Consider the following 18,588-nt stretch of genomic DNA (forward strand, 5'->3'; position numbering starts at 1 on the left):
GGGTGAAAATGAGGAGCTGATACCAAGGGCTCAAGTAGAAAGAAAATGTTTTGAAAATTATATGGCAACAAATGTACAAATGTGCTTGACACAATGTATGTATGGATGAATTGTAATAAGAGCTGTATGAGTCCCCCCAGAAAAGATTTTTTAATAAATTGTTCAGAAACTTGAATTTAATCTATATAAAGTCAACAATTCGAGCATGAATTGATGTCTGAAACCAGCCTATACTTCTATATGCTTTTCTCAACCGTGTTTTAAATTCTGTATCATTAGCTAAATGAATAACACTATCGTTACCTTATGTCCCAGGAAGATGGTTTGAAAAGTTTTCGTTATCATAAAATGATAATGTTGTTTCTAAAGTGAACCAGAGACATATATAAACCACAGATATGTGAATGGATTTTGTGCTCCCATTTAAATCTAGCCCCAATCTAAGAACTATGAGTTCTTAGGATGTGGCCCTCTTTAATGCTTAAAGAAGTCACTAAAGATATAGGTGCTATAGAAAAAACAAAACAAAAGAGAATGAAAAAACAACAAACAAAGCCAAAGTAATATACTCATAAAAATTATATCTGTTTGTAATTAACAGATAAAAATTTTACTAGTACATTGCTTAGAACACATGGTAGATAAATGGAATCACAGAATGGAATTTTCCCACTTTTTGCAGTCCATTGTATATTCAATATTTGTAAGTCTTAACATTTACAAAAAGTACAAAACAAGGTGATCTATATTAAACATAATGCCTGTGCTATAAATTGTCATCACAAGGTAATTATTTTACTATTGATTCGAACATTTTCTTCATTCAATACTTTTATTGAAGTTCAAAGTATACATTCTTAAGACAATAAATACCTGGCTGTTTTTTCTTAGTATCACAGAGGTACCATCATCAACTTCAAATTCTCCGTAGTCTCTTAGACACCGTACCTGAAAAGAAAATCAGATATTTTATCCAAATTACCTTTTAAAATATGCAGTGATCATAACATGAAGTGGGATTATATAAATGCCCGAACAGTAAAAGTACTGTATTTTATGTGTCTGTTTCCTCCTCTGTGTACTTAGGACCCTTACTATTCCCAGATATTTACTGTGGTCCTAAACCTAAAGATCTCAATTTCCTACGTCACCGGGAAGGGAAACATAAGCTTTGCTAATGTATACATGGATGGTATTACCAATAAGGAAACCAGGGATTTAGATAAAAGGAGACTACATAGTTGGACGTTTTCCTCTCAAACAATGCACTATATTAATCAGAAGGAATAAAAATGAGGGACATAACAGTGGCAAACAAGAAAGAAAAGAGCATTTTACCTCAACTAGATTGACCAGATCCTTCCCATAATCCATCAGGATAAAAGAACATACATCTAAAAACAAACTGTTTTTCTTTTTAACAATTTATTGGGGCTCATACAATTCTTATCACAGTTCATACATATACATACATCAATTGTATAAAGCACATCTGTACAGTCTTTGCCCTAATTATATTTTTCTCTTTTCCTTTTTTACATTTTATTAGGGACTCATACAACTCTTATCACAATCCATACATATACATACATCAATTGTATAAAGCACATCCATACATTCCCTGCCCCAATCATTCTCAAGGCATTTGCTCTCCACTTAAGCCCCTTGCATCAGGTCCTCTTTTTTATTTTTTCCCCCTCCCTCCCCTTTCCCCCCTCCCTCGTGTGCACTTGGTAATTTATACATCGTTATTTTGTCATATCTTGCCCTATCCGGAGTCTCCCTTACCCCCCTTCTCTGCTGTCCCTCTCCCAGGGAAGAGGTCACATGTGGATCCTTGTAATCAGTACCCCCTTTCCAACCCACTCACCCTCCACTCTCCCAGCATCGTCCCTCACACCCTTGGTCCTGAAGGTATCATCCACCTTGGATTCCCTGTACCTCCAGCCCTCATATGTACCAGTGTACAGCCTCTGCCCTATCCAGCCCTGCAAGGTAGAATTCGTATCATGGTAGTTGGGGGGAGGAAGCATCCAGGATCTGGAGGAAAGTTGTGTTCTTCATCGGTACTACCTCGCACCCTAATTAACCCATCTCCTCTCCTAAACCCCTCTATGAGGGGATCTCCATTGGCCGACACTTGGGCCTTGGGTCTCCACTCTGCACTTCCCCCTTCATTTAATATGGTATATAAATACATATATACATATACACACATGTACACATACATACACACATATCTTTTTTTTTTTTTTGCATAATGCCTTATACCTGGTCCCTTGGCACCTCGTGATTGCACTGGCCGGTGTGCTTCTTCCATGTGGGCTTTTTTGCTTCTGAGCTAGATGGCCGCTTTTTTACCTTCAAGTCTTTAAGAACCCAGACACTATCTCTTTTGATAGCCAGGCACCATCAGCTTTCTTCACCACATTTGCTTATGCACCCATTTGTCTTCAGCGATCCTATCATGGAGGTGTGCAGTCAATGATATGATTTTTTGTTCTTTGATGCCTGGTAACTGATCCCTTCGGGACCACTCGATCACACAGGCTGGTGTGTTCTTCCATGTGGACTTTGTTGCTTCTGAGCTAGATGGCCGCTTGTTTATCTTCAAGCCTTTAAGACCCCAGTCACTACCTCTTTTGATAGCCGGGCACCATCAGCTTTCTTCACCACATTTACTTGTTCACCCACTTTGGCTCCAGACGTTGTGTCGGGAGAGTGAGCATCATAGAGTTCCAATTTAATAAAAGGAGATATTCATGCATTGAGGGAGTGAACAAACTGTTTTTCAAAGGAAATCAAGTCTTCCAATCTCTTGTTTCTCAGGAATACTTAAAAATACATTTAAAAGATTCAGTTTCATGCTCTTTCATTTTGCTTACACAGTAACTTAGCAATCAATTAATTTTCATTTAGTATTTTAAAAATAAAACAAAATTTATGGAAGATGGAATGTTAGATTACATTAAGATGCTTGAAATTAAAGTGCCAACATCCAATCATTTTTGACCTATAAAATGTAAGCTTAATATAGTTCAGCTCACACATCACTATTACCTTAAAACTGTGAATCAAAGTTTGTTGCAGAGAGGGCACTATAAGCATTTCCATACTCCTGTCCCTCTATAGCAGTGTTTCCCAAAGTGGGGATACTGCAATGATCCAGGAGGAGTACAAAGCAGATAGCTACACTTTATCCTGGAGTATAGGCTATTGTATAAAAGTTTTTAATTTTACACACACACACACACACACACACACCATAGTGAATGAAGGGGTAAGTGCAGCGTGGAGACTCAAAGCCCATTTGTCGGCCACTGGAGATCCCCTAATAGAGGGGTTTAGGAGAGGAGATGGGTCAGTCAGGGTGCGATGCAGTACCGATGAAGAACACAGCTTTCTCCCAGATCCTGGATGCTTCCTCCCCCAACTACCATGATCCGAATTCTACCTTGCAGGACTGGATAGGGCAGAGGTTGTACACTGGTGCATATGGGAGCTGGAGGCACAGGGAATCCAGGGTGGATGATAACTTCAGGACCAATGGTATGAGGGGCAATGCTGGGAGAGTGGAGGGTGAGTGGGTTGGAAAGGGGGAACTGATTACAAGGATCCACATGTGACCTCCTCCCTGGGAGATGGACGGCAGAGAAGGGTGAGGGGGGGGGGTAAGGGGGGGGGTAAGGGAGACTCCGGATAGGGCAAGATATGACAAAATAACAATGTATAAATTACCAAGGGCACATGAGGGAGGGGAGAAAAAAAAGAGGACCTGATGCAAAGGTAAAGTGAAGAGCAAATGCTTTGAGAGTGATTAGGGCAAAGAATGTAGGGATGTGCTTTATACAATTGATGTATGTATATGTGTGGATTGTGATAAGAGTTGTATGAGCCACTAATGAAATGTAAAAAAAGAAAGAAAAAAAAAAAGAACACAGCTTTCCCCCGGATCCTGGATGCTTCCTCCCCCCAACTACCATGATCCTAATTCTACACTGGTGCATATGGGAGCTGAAAGCACAGGGAATCCAGGGTGGATGATAACTTCAGGACCAATGGTATGAGGGGCAATGCTGGGAGAGTGGAGGGTGAGTGGGTTGGAAAGGGGGAACTGATTACAAGGATCCACATGTGACCTCCTCTCTGGGAGACGGACGGCAGAGAAGGGTGGGGGGGCGGGGGGTAAGGGAGACTCCGGATAGGGAAAGATATGACAAAATAACAATCTATAAATTATCAAGGGCTCATGAGGGAGGGGGGGCAAGGGAGGGAGGGGGGAAAAAAGAGGACCTAATGCAAAGGGCTTAAGTGGAGAGCAAATGCTTTCAAAATGATTAGGGCAAAGAATGTAGGAATGTGCTTTACACAATTGATGTATGTATATGTGTGGATTGTGATAAGAATTTATGAGCCCCTAATAAAATGTAAAAAAAATGATTAGGACAAAGAATGTACAGATGTGCTTTATACAATTGATGTATGTATATATATGGATTGTGATAAGAGTTCTATGAGCCCCTAATAAAACAATTAGGAAAAAAAACAGGCCCAAAGAACAAAAGAAAAAAGGGTTAGCAATATATATACATAAATTAAAATATCTATAAAGAGATTCTATCACAGCCCTCTAGTTGATTCTAACTCACAATGACCCTATATTGGTTTTCCAAGGCTGTAAATCCTTACAGAAACTAAGAGTCTCATCTTTCTCCTGAGCAACAGTTGGTAAATTTGAACCTTAAGAACCTCAGAACCCTGGTGGTACAGCAGTTAATCACTGGGTTGCAATCTGCATGGTCGACAGTTCAAAACTACCAGTACCAGTAGGAGAATGCCTGGGCTTTCTACTCAGAAACCCATAGGGGATCCCTAGGAATCAGCATTGACTCAATACCAGAGAGTTTGGTTCTGGAACCTTATGGTTAGCAGTCCAATCAATGCCTATCCTACAATGTCAGCAGGGATCCTAAGAAAGAGATGAAGAGATGTAGTCAATGAATAAGGCCCATCTAGCCATCATCTCTTATGCATTGTATTATCAATTCTAGCCTATATGGCTATGGTTAAAATCCCATTTTGGAGGGATGGTTATGTGGAAAAGCCATCTCAGAAGCAGGAACACAGAGAAATGCTGGACCATCAAGGTGTAAGAGGCCCTAGTGGGACATACTTGAGATCTTTGTCTGAAGTGGTAGAGACTGAGATGGAGGCATCAAAGGCTGCAGCACAGAGACCATGGGACAGAACAGAGGGACTAGGCCAAGACCAGAGGCTGAGGCAAGGCGTCCATGACATAAAACAGAGGAGCAATACTGAGACTATGATACTTTGAGGCAGAGCAGTGGGCTGCCTTTCTGGCCCAAAGAGGCAAAGTGACTATGTGACTGAGAGGCTAAGGACTAAAGACTGACATGACTGCTGGATGACAGGAGAGGTACACTTACTGTTTCCTGATGCTGACTTGTGGTAACTAGTTACCTTCCTTAATAAGCCCACTAAATTGTGAATATTGTCTGTGAGTTCTGTGAGGCCAACTGGGACCGATAATTGAACCCGACAGAAAGGCAGTGTGTGAGGGAGGAGTGGGTGGTGTCAGAATAGATATTGAAGGATGAAGGATGGAAGCATGTCTGAACTCTGCCTCATGGAAACAGTGAAGCCAGAGAAAGTCAAATACGGCCCTCTGATATGTCTTCCTACATTTAAAGAAGCCAATCCAATTACTAGCACTAACAAATAAGAGAAACAACGTTACTGGATAACTCAACAGGATATTTGAGTTGGCAGAAGAACAGAACAGCTTATTGAGTCTGAGGAACAAAAGTAAAGAAACATGATCCCAAGGAACACCATCAAGCAAATCAATGCAAATATTATGGAAGTCCCAGAAGAGGGCAAAGGGTAACTAAATAAAACTTAATAGACAACAGCAGAACATTACCAAAACTTGACAAAGGACAAGAATGTACATATCAATGACACTTAAGAATTTCCAAATCAGAAGAAAGCCTGAGAGATCCACACCAAAATATCTTATCATCAAACTCTTTAAAAAAAAGATAAAATCTTGACAATATCAAATAAAATGAAGTACCAATTTACATATATAGAAACCCTGGAAACCAGGAGGTAATAGAGTCACATATTTAAAATAATGAAAGAAGTGAACAGCCATCCAAGATTCCTATAGCCAGCAAAACTTTCCTTTATAAATGAGAATAAAATTCAAGAAAACAAATAAAACCTGAGGGAATGTTGAGACATTCCTTTAGATTGAAATACAAGGAGAGTAGATTGCAAGATGAAGCAATATAGAGAAAAAGGTGTTAGGTTCCTGGATTCAGGTACCTGAAAGAATTCACACAGCAGAAGCAGGTTTGTAATCCAAGTGATTTTATGGGGAAAAGGGAAGTTTCAGGTATTACAGCCTCAAAAAATACACATTGTTTTAAGAAAGCATACAAGGATCCGCAGAACTGCACATGGGTTCACTGCTGAATGGGAAAAAAACACATAGAAAGAACAGGAACACATAACCCAGCACGTGGAACCAGGAAATCCCAGGGGCCAAAAGGGCTCCCACCCCCCACTTGTGGAGAATGCTGGAATGGAAGGAAGTCAAGGCAGGGTCTTTATTCCCTCCTCTCCACAACGGCTGGGGGAAGCATGGTTGAAGGTATTGGTTGGTTCCACTGGCTTGAGTTTAGGCCCACCTGTGTGAGGTAATGTAACTGAGCCTAATCTGTGTGCCCTGGTGGACCTCCCCTCGGGGCGGAGGGAGCTCTTGTCTGAGCATGCTCTGTTTGATTGTTCTAAAATTTAATGGATGCCTGATTTCTTCCAATCCTTTTGCTTTAGCCTTATGCAGTTACTGCGGAGACAACCCCCTTGTGGTGCTTATGTAATCTGATGTCAATTTGGGACTTGAGAGGATTAAGAGTGAAGTGGTGGAGTCTAGTTGGTCAATCAGGATAGCCAGTGAGGCCTCTGTGTGGGCATTGCCTTCGCCTGAGAATTCTGGGAACTCCAGTATTTCCTCCTTAAACAGGAGACGCTTCTCTCTCTCAGCTCACTTCCTTGGAGATGCTCTACTGGCAAGACACATGGCACTACGTCCTGGTAGCTGGGAAAGCCACACGGACCTACCCTGATGCAACAGACCTCTGGAGCCAGAGAAGCTACATAGAGAAGAACCCTGCCAGCGCTGAGATGTTTACAATGCTACTGGATCCAAAAACTTTCTACTCGCTGGTTCAAGATCGTCCTGCAATCGGAGTCATTGCATGTTTCGTGAGTCTGACGAGGCCTTTACAGATTGGTATCAGACATATGGGCTAATATTGGGCTCACGGACTTGACCTGGACTGGGCTGGGACGTTTTCGCAATATTCAGTTGTTCTTCTATATAAACCTCTTTCTTATAAACATGAGTTTCTATGAATTTGTTTCTCTTGTCTACCCAGACTAACACTCCCCCTTTATGGCCCCTATTCTGGCTACCTAACATATTTAGCCAACACCTAAGTTGAATGCAAACATTTTTCTTTGGTCTACTTTATTCAATATTCAAAAGTATACAAAAGAGGATAATAAAGATGGTTCAAAATCCAAAAATTAACTAAGCGCCAAAGTACGTGGTACTACTGGAAGAAATGAGGAGCAAAGAGAGGATAACCCACTTAACAAGTAACAAAATGACAACTATATGACAGGGACTTCAAGTGTGTGCAAATATGGAATTTAAAAACTGAAAAAAGTCCCAGAAACATTTGAAGCTCCTTGGTAAGTACTTCCTTAGTGGTAGTAACTTGCAATATGAAAGTATTAAAATGTCCAGTGTAAAAGCAGAGACCTTGTGATATGCATATGATACAACTTTGCTTATGGAAAGCTAAGAGGATTCAACACATTAATGAAGAACTGAGACTAAAGCTTTCTGTAGGGATTATGGCTCGATGGAAAAAAAAAGCCTCATGCTCGGGCCAATAAACACAATGATAAAAAGAGAAAAAAATAAATTGACACGGATTTCATTTATTTCAATGCATAATCAACATTCATGGAATTAGTGAAGAAATCAAGCCATGAGATAAATGCTGCAAAAGACTTCTTTAAAGTGTTAAAGAGCAGCAGAGTCAGCAAAATGACTGTCAGACAACAAACTCGGACAACTCTCAGCAATTATAGAGAAGGTCCACTAGGAGCGATATCCTAAACTTCATGGAAGAGAATCTCAATATGAAGTACATCCAAGCTTCTTAAACTGAGAGAGCAGTAGCAACTACTAACAGATTCCCCTCTTTGTTATAGGCTGTCCACACGCTGGGGAAGCGTCCCTCCTGCCTGGCATAGCCAATTTTTTCTGGTCCCTGAGCTAACCCAGCTGACCAAGCCTCTTGGCTTGCTGTCCTCTGGTGAAGAACAGCTTTGCAGAGTCAGCTTGGTGCAGACAGTCACTAGCCAAGCTTAACTTTTGCTTTGTTCTACAGTTCCACCAGCCCTTGCTCAACATTCCTCACCTTGCCACCCCCAAGCAGGAAATGTGTTAGCAAAACAACACAATTAGGGGGCAAGGGGGAAAGAGAAGCCTAGCACTTCCCGCACCAATCTCAAAGTAGACTTGAGAGGTTTAATTTAACCCCACCCCCCCCATTGGGTGAGAAATCCACACACCTGGCCTCTAGACCTGGCAGGAACCCCATCTTATCCCTCAAGGGGTGGAGTCAAGGGACAGAGTTTTTGTGGGTTTTGAACTGCGGACCATGCTGATCGCAACCCAATGTGTAACCACTGTACCACCAGGGGTCCTTTTATCTCAGTAAAACTATGAAAACTAGTCCTCGGTTTATCTGACCCCAGCCATGCTATTTTTTAATCACCTAATATGTATATGAAAGGTGAACAATGAATAAGACAGAGGTGAATTGATAACTATGAATTATGATATCGCAGAAAAGCACTGACAAAACATCAACAGCCAGAAGAGCAAACAAAGCTGTGCTGGAAGAGCTACAGCGGGAGTGCCCCTTAAAGAGGCCGACTCCGTGTATATGTCATCTGGATGGCAAGTCCCTGGATGGTCAAAAAGAGGAAGCCTCTCAGTGGTACACATTGACACCATGACTGCAATAATGGGCTCAAACAGCAATGTTTGAGAAGAGGGTGCGGGGCAAGGCAGTGTTTCATTCTGTTGTACATCTAGTTACTATGAATAGGACTTTGTGGCACCTAACAAAACTATATTCATATCTCCTTCTTACATAATAGGAGCATAATCCACACATTCAATAAAATCCATTCTCAAGAGGTAAAACTTACTTCAATATATAAGCTTTGGGGAGGCTTCATATCCTGTGTTATGTCCAAACCTTCATTTCCTCCCAATGACCTCATGTAAGTAGCAAGGGACTTCTTATAACAATTGAACCATTCTATCTGAAAACAGAAAAATGGTCTTTTTACCAAGTGACAAAGAAAACAAGCTTGCCAACATTGTGTAATCGTGACTTCAAACAGCACATACGCCCATGTAGACCATGAGTGTGGCATTCCTGTATTTATATAGCGAACATTAATGGTTGTCTTCTACGAGTCAGGAACTGTCTGTGCACTTAGGATGGAGCATTCAACCAAAACAGACAAAATTCTTGTTATCACATAGCTTACAAACCAGTAGACCTAAGCACAGATCTAAAAAAACCATTCAACCAGAAACAACACTACGAAAAACACATGATTCAGTTATGGTCGCTTTAAATACTGCACGGACTCTTTTTATAAGAATGGAACAACATGCTTGAGCAGACAATGCAAATGTCCCCAAAGAGAAGGAAGGACAAGCAAAATGAGGAGTGCACACAATAGAAGATAGTGAGGCTTACTTTGGAATTCAGTTCTAAGTTGTATCTGACAAGGGTAAACCTTTATCACATGTAAAGTGGCGCAGGAGGTCACATTATTTTATGACTGCATTTGTAGGAAAGTCAGTCATCGGAATTCTATAAATGTAAAAAAGTAGATTAAGAGTTGCCAAAGGGCTGGGGGAAGGAAATAATAATAAAAGGCATTTGTTATTTTTTAAAGTCTATTATGGTTAGGGTGAAAGTTTACAGAGAAAACTCATGTTTTATACAATAATTTATATATATTTTGTTTTGTGACATTAGTTGCAATCTCCTCAGAATCTTATTTATGTATAATTACAGAAAGGTAGGCAAAACAAAGATGTACAGGTTAATGACATTATTAAGAAACAGCCTGGTCAAGGAGTAACACATCCTCAGCCCCAAAATGGAGACTTATCATTTTGTTCCATTCTGAAAATTTTACATTATCACCCAAGAATGCATCCCTAAAACACTAGTTTAGTGCTGTTCATTATTTGTACTTTAAATAGATCCACACAGTATTTATTATTTTGTGACAAATTTCTTTCACTAAACATATTTTGGATTTCTGAAATTCTACTTTAAAGTGATGAAGAGCAAGGATGTCACACTTTGAGGACTGAGCAATGCCATGGGATTTTCCATTGACCTTAGCCATGGGATTTTCCATTGCCTCATAAGCATATGAAAGTTGGACAACAATTAATAAAGACCAAAGAATAGATGCCTTTGAATTAGCATGTTGGCAAAGAACACCGAAAGTACCATGGACTGCTAACTGAACAAACAAATCTGTCTCGGAAGATCACAGCCAGACTGATCCTTGGAGATGAGTATGGCAAGACTTGTCTCACAAGTTTTGGGCACGTTTTCAGGAGACCAGTCCTTAGAAAACGACACAATACTTGGTACAGTGCAAAGTCAGTGGGAAAAACAAAAACAACTCAAGGAGATGAATTGATACGGTAACTCAACAATGGGTTCAAACATAACAATTGTGAGGATGCAGAGTCCAGTAGTACTTCATGCTGATCTAGACAGGGCCACTATGAGGCGGAACTGACGAGAAGGCACCCACCACTACTATGTTGGTTAGTATTGGGTTATGTGTTGGCTAAAGCCAAGGTCAACAGTTTGACTCAACCAGTTACACCTAGGGAGAAAGGGGATTTCTGCTCCTATAAAGAAATACAGCTTCAGAAACCTAAAGAGCCAGTTCTACTTTGCTCATCCTTAAGGATTGTTAAAAGTCAATGGCAGTGGGTGTTTTACACAATTAATGTATGTATGTATGGATTGTGATAATAGTTGTATGAGCCCCAATAAAATGATTTTTAAAAAAGAAATTATGACATAAGATTATCTCTCTCTAAAGTGTCTTGGAGTCTCTAACTTGTAAACTACTATTTGTCTACCTTCATGGAAAAAAATAATACACTAATCTTTGTTAAAGATGGCATCACCTATCCCTTATCGGTGAGTTCAAAGTGAAATGTTCACATATAGAAACTGAATTTCGGTTTATGCTCTGAGGAGGAAAAGGCAGAGGCAGTGATTCTCCCCATAGACTAGACCTTGTAGAGACTCTATTAACACAGAATTTGGAGCCCAGCTATAAGGGATTTCCATTGAACTCAAGGTCAAAATGAAGTCTAAAGTATGGAAATCTAATCTCAAGACTAACATTATAATTGTTAATTATAATTTTCTGGTTCTAAAATCAGCATCTTGAAGTCTTACTTGTGTGCCTTGTCATGACTACCTTGTACTAAACTAAAAAAGTTTATGCACGACAAGTTCATGTATTTATGTTTAAAATAAAATCCTCATCTATTGGTTACTTAAATTTTAAGATAAAATCCTACAAGAACTATTACTCTTAAACACTCTATGTTTTTAAAAAAATACTATAGCTATTGTTATTAGAGAAAGAACATGTTCTGTTCATTTCACCATAATAAAGAGGCACCCCTCAAGTCCACTTAATGTAAGATTCCGGCACAAAGACCATGGAAAAAGAACCTGAAAAATTAACTGGTAACGTAATTATTTAGTAGTTCCCTCAAGAAGCTGAGGTACTTTGTTTCTTTCTCCAGAACATGAACAGAATAAAAATAAAGCATGGAAATGTACTTAGCAATCCAAGATCAGAGGAGGCAATGGTATTAGAGATTAAAACCTGAGCAGACTGCGGATGACAGTGGAAGCCCAAACTCCATTTGCACAGTTCCCACACAGATTAAGCCTCCAGTGAATCTCCTTAGACCATGAACAAAGAATGGAAATAGTCTTGTTATACACTGAGTGCATTGGAAAGTAGATTAACACAGATAATTTTTAACGTTATTGTTTTTCTCTCTTTTGGTCCCTTTTAAATTTGTTCTAGTTTTTATATTTTCTTTTGGATTGAGGGCTGTTTTTTTTGCATATGATTTTCTTTCTTTTTTTTTGGAGTTTTCAGTGGTTTCTTGAGCATTCAATATTTTGCCATGATGACTTAGGATAGTTAGGTGTTTTTTTTTATTTTGTGTTTTACATTTTATTAGGGGCTCATACAACTCTTATCACAATCCATACACATATGATTTTCTTTAAGTAAAATCTAGGATAGGACTTAGTTACTGTGAAGACTATAAATGGATTAAGTTTCTTTGGGTTAGGACAGGGCAGGCTGGGGCAAATGGTGAGTTTAAGACTGAAGAAAATGTTCTAAAATTGATGGAGATCATAACTGCACAGCTCTTTTTAATATATTTAAACCACTGGGTTGTGTGGTATATGAATTATGTCAATTAAACTCAAGTTAAATTTTTTAAATGCATTTAGCAAGTAAATTGTTTATAAAACTCATGGCAAATTTACTGAATACATGCCGTGGCAATTACATTATATCCTGTCAGCCTGTCAATAAAATTGCAGCTTGATGACCTCATTTTGAGGCATGACAGAAATAAGTAGCTCAATGGAGATCAAACCCAGTCTCTCTACCTTCCTTTTCTGCGCTGAGACAGTCAGAGAGCTGGAGGAGACCCGTGCCAACACTGAAATGCATACACTGCCACTGGATCCACAAGACCTTCTACCCACTGGCCTGCGATATTCCTGCATTTGGCATCATTACATATACTGTGAATCTAAAGAGGAATTTATCGACTAGTACCGAACATATAGGCTAATATCGGACTTAGGAACTTGATCTGAACTGGGCTGAGATGTTTTCTCAATATATAATTGCTCTTTTATATAAAGTTCTTATACACATGAGTGTATGACTGTTCCTCTAGTCAACCCAGACTAACACTTTCTTTCATAAGTGATATACTATACCAAACTCACACAATAACAGCATTGATCACATTCCGTTCTATGCTATGTTCCAAATGGGCAGCCTTAATCATCCTGTAACAACCCTGTTAATACAGCAGTTCTCAACCTGTGGGTTACGACCTCTTTTGGGGTCAAAGGACCCTTTCACAGGAGTCACTTAAGACCATTGGAAAACATGTATTTCCAATGGTCTTAGGAACCAAGTCACTGCTCCTCTATCCATCTCCAGGAGGGTCTGCCCACATACGAGTACGCAGCGTAATGACATAATCAGACAACCCCATCACATTCAACTTGTACAAATAAAGGTGGATGTGACAGGGTTGGCACCACAATGTGTTTATGTGGACAAGTCACACATGCGTAGAGAGCAGCTGCTGTGTTAAAAGCAGCTACTGTGTTAAAAGCAGCGACAGTGTTAAAAGCAGCAGTATTGGTGGTAAATGACACTTCATGAATTATTATTTCTGGGTAAAATCATAAACTACTGCAAAAAATCGATATCTGTACCATGGGAACTTTATCTGGATGCTGATTGGTCTTTTTATATTCAGCTGTGGTTGATGTGAATACTGCTCCTTGTGATAGTAACAGGTATGTAAAAACACAACATAGAGAATGTTAAATCATAGGAAATTTTAATAAACTGTATTGACTAAATTGTGCCATGTATCATCTTTAGTACTATTTTTTTTTAAATAAGAAATTTAAACAAGACGCTTGACTTGAAGGGAAAACTATCTAGGCTTCATTGAGAGTAATTTACGCCTACTTAAAGACAGATTGCCCTACATGTAATAGCTACATACAAAAATGTTATAAAACTGTCCTTGGTTTTACAATGATAAATGAAAAACATAAAAATTCTTCAATCGAACAAGGCATGCAAGGATTTTTTTCATGTCATTTTTTTTGTTTTTGTTAAACAGTGAGAGCAAAATAACCTACTGAAATACAAAGAGAGAAGCTGAATGAGCAAGCCACTGATGGAGAAGGGGAGCTTTCACAGAACCAGTGTTTTCCCCATCCCATCTCCACCTGATGTTGATCAAAACATACCATTGGTGATTTAGTAAACGAATAAATAAACAAAGGGAAAAATTTAATATGCTTGTGTACATGCACCAGTTACTTTGTGTACAATAAAGGAATGAGGAAGGGGAAATGAAATAAAGAGAAAACTATACTGTAGTTGTCAGGAGGTGGTGGAATCAAACTGTGGTTTTCTAATCGAGAATGGATTCTTGGTCGGCTGGAAGAGAGTTCTGGAGGAAAGGAGCAGGCTCCCTTAGAAGATGCCTCCTGTCTGCTGCTGGAACACATCAATTGTATCTTCATCCTCCATTTCCAACTGTGCAGGTGTGTCTGTTTCATTGATTGGCTGTCTGTCGAATCAAATCAGATCTGACTCATTGACAAACCCTGTTCACAATAGGCTTCCATTAGCTTACTAAGTGGGTGTGCCTCTGAATCTTAAACTGCACCACAGAACCATCCTGCCCTACCACCTTCAAGTTAATCTGATCATTGTTCTCAGTCTTGACTCCTCCCTTGAGTTTTTTGTTGGCCAGGGTGAATGCTGAAGTCTTCTCAAAAGAGGTACCAGGTCCGCACCAAACGAGCACACAGGCAGCTGCAGGAACAGCAGGAGGAGGTGGCAGTGGTGGAGGAGGGAGAGCCATCTTTTGTATTATTAAAGCTATGGTTATATATTATTTTCATTAGCCAACCATCCCATGACAATGGATCATGTAGAAGAACGTTAAGAAAAGATAGTGAGGATTTTTTATGGTATGGTTTTACTTCAATGACAGCAGGAACTGAGAAACTACAATGTCTTACTTGTTGTGAAGTTCTATTAGTTGAATCTATGAAGCTGAACAAACTAATATGCCATTTTGATAGCAAATATCCGAGCTTTGCTGGCAAGGATACCAACTATTTTAAAAGCAAAGCTGATGATAAACTCAAGAAAGCCAGACTTGACACTGGTGGCAAGTACCACAAACAAAACGTAGCAGTCATTGAAGTTTCATATTTGGTGGCACTCAGAATCACCAGCGCTATGAAACCCTACACCATTGCTGAGGATTCACTGTTGCCAGGGGCCAGTAAATTGTTCGAGTTATGATCAGAGATGAATTTGTTACAAAATTGAGCGCAATTTTCTTATCAAATGACACTGCCTGCAGAAGAATAGCAGACAAGGCTGCTGATATTCTTGATCAGATAATCCAGGAAAGTAAATCTGCTCCACTTCCAATATTTAGCATCCAGCGTGATGAATCTACAGACGTTGCAAACTGTTCACAGTTACTGTTTACCTGAGGCATATTAATGATGGCGACTTTAAATATGAGTTTCTTTTTTTGCAAACCTCTTAAAATGGCAACTACTACACGTGATGTATTTGATAGTTGGTTCATTCTGAAAGAGCATAAGATCTCTTGGGAAAAGGTTTGTGGTGTTTGCAGATGATGCTCCACTATGCTAGGATGTCAATCTGAATTTCAACGTTTGGTACTGAGTCACCGAAAGTCACCGGAACTCACTGTATAACTCATCAGAAAATATTAGCAACAAATACACGGCCAAAAGAGTTACAAGAAGTAATGAGAAGCATCATAAATTCTGTCAATTTTGTAAAGGCGAGCACTTTAAACAGTCTACTGCTTTCGCAACTGAAGTGAGACGGTTGTCCAGAGGAAAAGTTTTAAAAGGTGTTTTTGAGCATGGTGATGAACTCAAAACGTTTTTTATCAGAAAACATGACCGCAGTTCAAAGCATTTTGCAGCGATAAAAGTGAGATACAGAAAATAGTTTGATTGCCATCTTTGCCATCTTGAATGAGTTACAATTTATTACTGCAAGGACAAAATGCAACATGCCTTGATTTATCTGAAAATATCTGACCATTCCAAAGGAAACATCAGCTTTGGGGGAAAAATTGGATGAAAATAAAATTTACCAAAAAAATAATAAAAAGAAAATAAAATTTACATGCCTACCCTATCTGTTTTCTTTGAAGAACATGACACTGAACCAGACAAAAGGATTACAATTTCTGTGAAAGAACACTTGCATATGCTTGCAGATGAAATTTCATCGTACTTTCCAAATCTACCCGACACCTCATTTGCACTTGCCAGAAGCCCATTTGCAGTCAAAGTTGAAGATGTTCCTGAGATAGCACAAGAGACGTTTATTGAACTAACAGCGATGCAGCGAGAACTGATTTCTCTACAATGCCAGTTACAAAATTCTGGATCAAGTGTTTGCAGTCAGGTCCTGTTCTGTCAGAGACTGTGTTGCACCTTTTTCTTCCATTTCCAACAACTTATCTTTGTGAAACAGGGTTTTCCAGCTTGTTTGTTATCAAGTCTAAATAAAGAAGTAGATTTGTTGTGGAAGATGATCTTGTGCTCTTGCAAAGACTGTCTGGAGAATTTCTGATCTAGTGAGAAAGAAACTATCTCAACCTTCTGGCTTTTTACGCACACTGTCGCAAAATGTAGCAATGTAGTTCACTATTGTTATATTAAGACTGTTACTCATGCTACACCATGCTTCAAGACAAAATTTCATTTATTTATAATTAGAAATCAGTATTTCACAAGATATAATTACCTATTTTTGTGATTAATCACTATGCTTTAAATATGTTCAATTTGTAAACTAAAAATATATCCTACATATCAGATGTTTACATTATAATTCACAACAGTAGCAAAATTACAGTTATGAAGTAGCAACAAAAATGATTTTAAGATTGGGGATCACCACAACATGAGGAACTCTATTCAAGGGTCGTGGCATTAGGAAGGTTGAGAACCAAGGCTGTAGTAGGACACACTATGACCCCATTTTGTAAATAAAGGAGTGAACACAGAGCAATGAGGTTACTTGCCCAAGATTAGAAAGCAGTGTCAGGAGTTGAAACCAAGTGTTCTGACTCTAATGTTCTATCTTGAAATACTGGTCTAGCACCCTACCTTCAGTGACAAATACTCATCTTATTCTGAATATTTATTCATGCTGACTAGAAAACTACATATCTCCTAAGAATAATGTCGGCTTTTCAACTCCACTGATGAATCACTAATAAATAAAAGAAACTCCTTTTTTCATTGTCAGTTTTCCCTGTAGCACTAGAATTACTTACTACTACTCCCTTCCAGGAGGGTACCCCAGTGGCAGTTGCTACATTTGTCACTATTAATGGAAAGGTTGGCAATTTGAATCCACTTAGCTACTCTGTAAGAGAAAAATATGGCAGTTGGTTTCCATAAAGATTGATAGTGTATATGGATTATGTGCCAAATAAGACAGTTCAAAACAAAAATAATGTATAGCCTTATAAACCTCTGAGGCAGTTTTAGTCACAATCGACTTGAGAGTAATGAGTTTGGTTTTATACTTCCCATGCCTATCGCAGTAAGTACTAACTGCTTAAAAAACGCTGAAAACTTATTGCTGAAAAGGTGATCAAATCATGGATCAAATGATAGCAACTCAAAAGATTAGCTAGGAATCTTGGAGTAGTAAGCTTATGCTAGTGAGGAATAACTCAGAAAAGTATGGTAAGAATGGTTGCTTAATTCAAAAAGTATGTGTCAATAAATTATATATACAAACTGCTGAGTTAGTAGTTTATATTTACCTCTACACATTCTCACAAACAAAATATAGAAAATTTACAGAAAACAGAGAAATACTAGTAAACATCATTGTAGAAAAAAAAAGCCAGGATCTCAGTATTTTCCCAAAATCATTAACTTGAAAAAGTGCTAACTTACTTCTTCAGCAGACATGTGAAATCGTAAAGCATTAGGCAACACACTGCCATATTCCCACCTAAGTGCACGAATCCGCAGTAACCGGTCATACCTAGGACATTGAGAGAGTATTAGCATACAAACAAGCAGGAAATCAGACACTGTTCTATCAGTAAGGACTCAAGGATCTTATCAACTAAACTGTCATTTGTGGATTTTTTTTTTAAGATTCTGATGCAAATAGATCTACTCTAAGAAGACATCTTTGGGACTACCAGAAATCGGGAATAGGAACTGGGCTGATGCCCCTAGCACTGTTCATTGTCGTAACTGTGATGGTGACACAGCAGTAATGTGGAAAAAGATCAGAAAGGCCCTTATTTCTTAGAGATGTATCCTAAAGTATATAGTGGTAAAATGTTATCTGATGTTTAGTACTTAGTTTTAAGTAGCCTAACATACATATGTCATAAATTATGGAAAATGTATTGTTAAATTTATAAGACAACTCCAGGAGCTTCACTATATTATTCTCTCTGCTTTCAAGAATAGTGCAATCTTTTACAATACAAATTTTAAACTGGAAAAACGAAAT

The sequence above is a fragment of the Tenrec ecaudatus genome, unplaced genomic scaffold (assembly GCF_050624435.1).
Source record: "Tenrec ecaudatus isolate mTenEca1 unplaced genomic scaffold, mTenEca1.hap1 Scaffold_1219, whole genome shotgun sequence".
NCBI classification, from domain to species: Eukaryota; Metazoa; Chordata; class Mammalia; order Afrosoricida; family Tenrecidae; genus Tenrec; species Tenrec ecaudatus.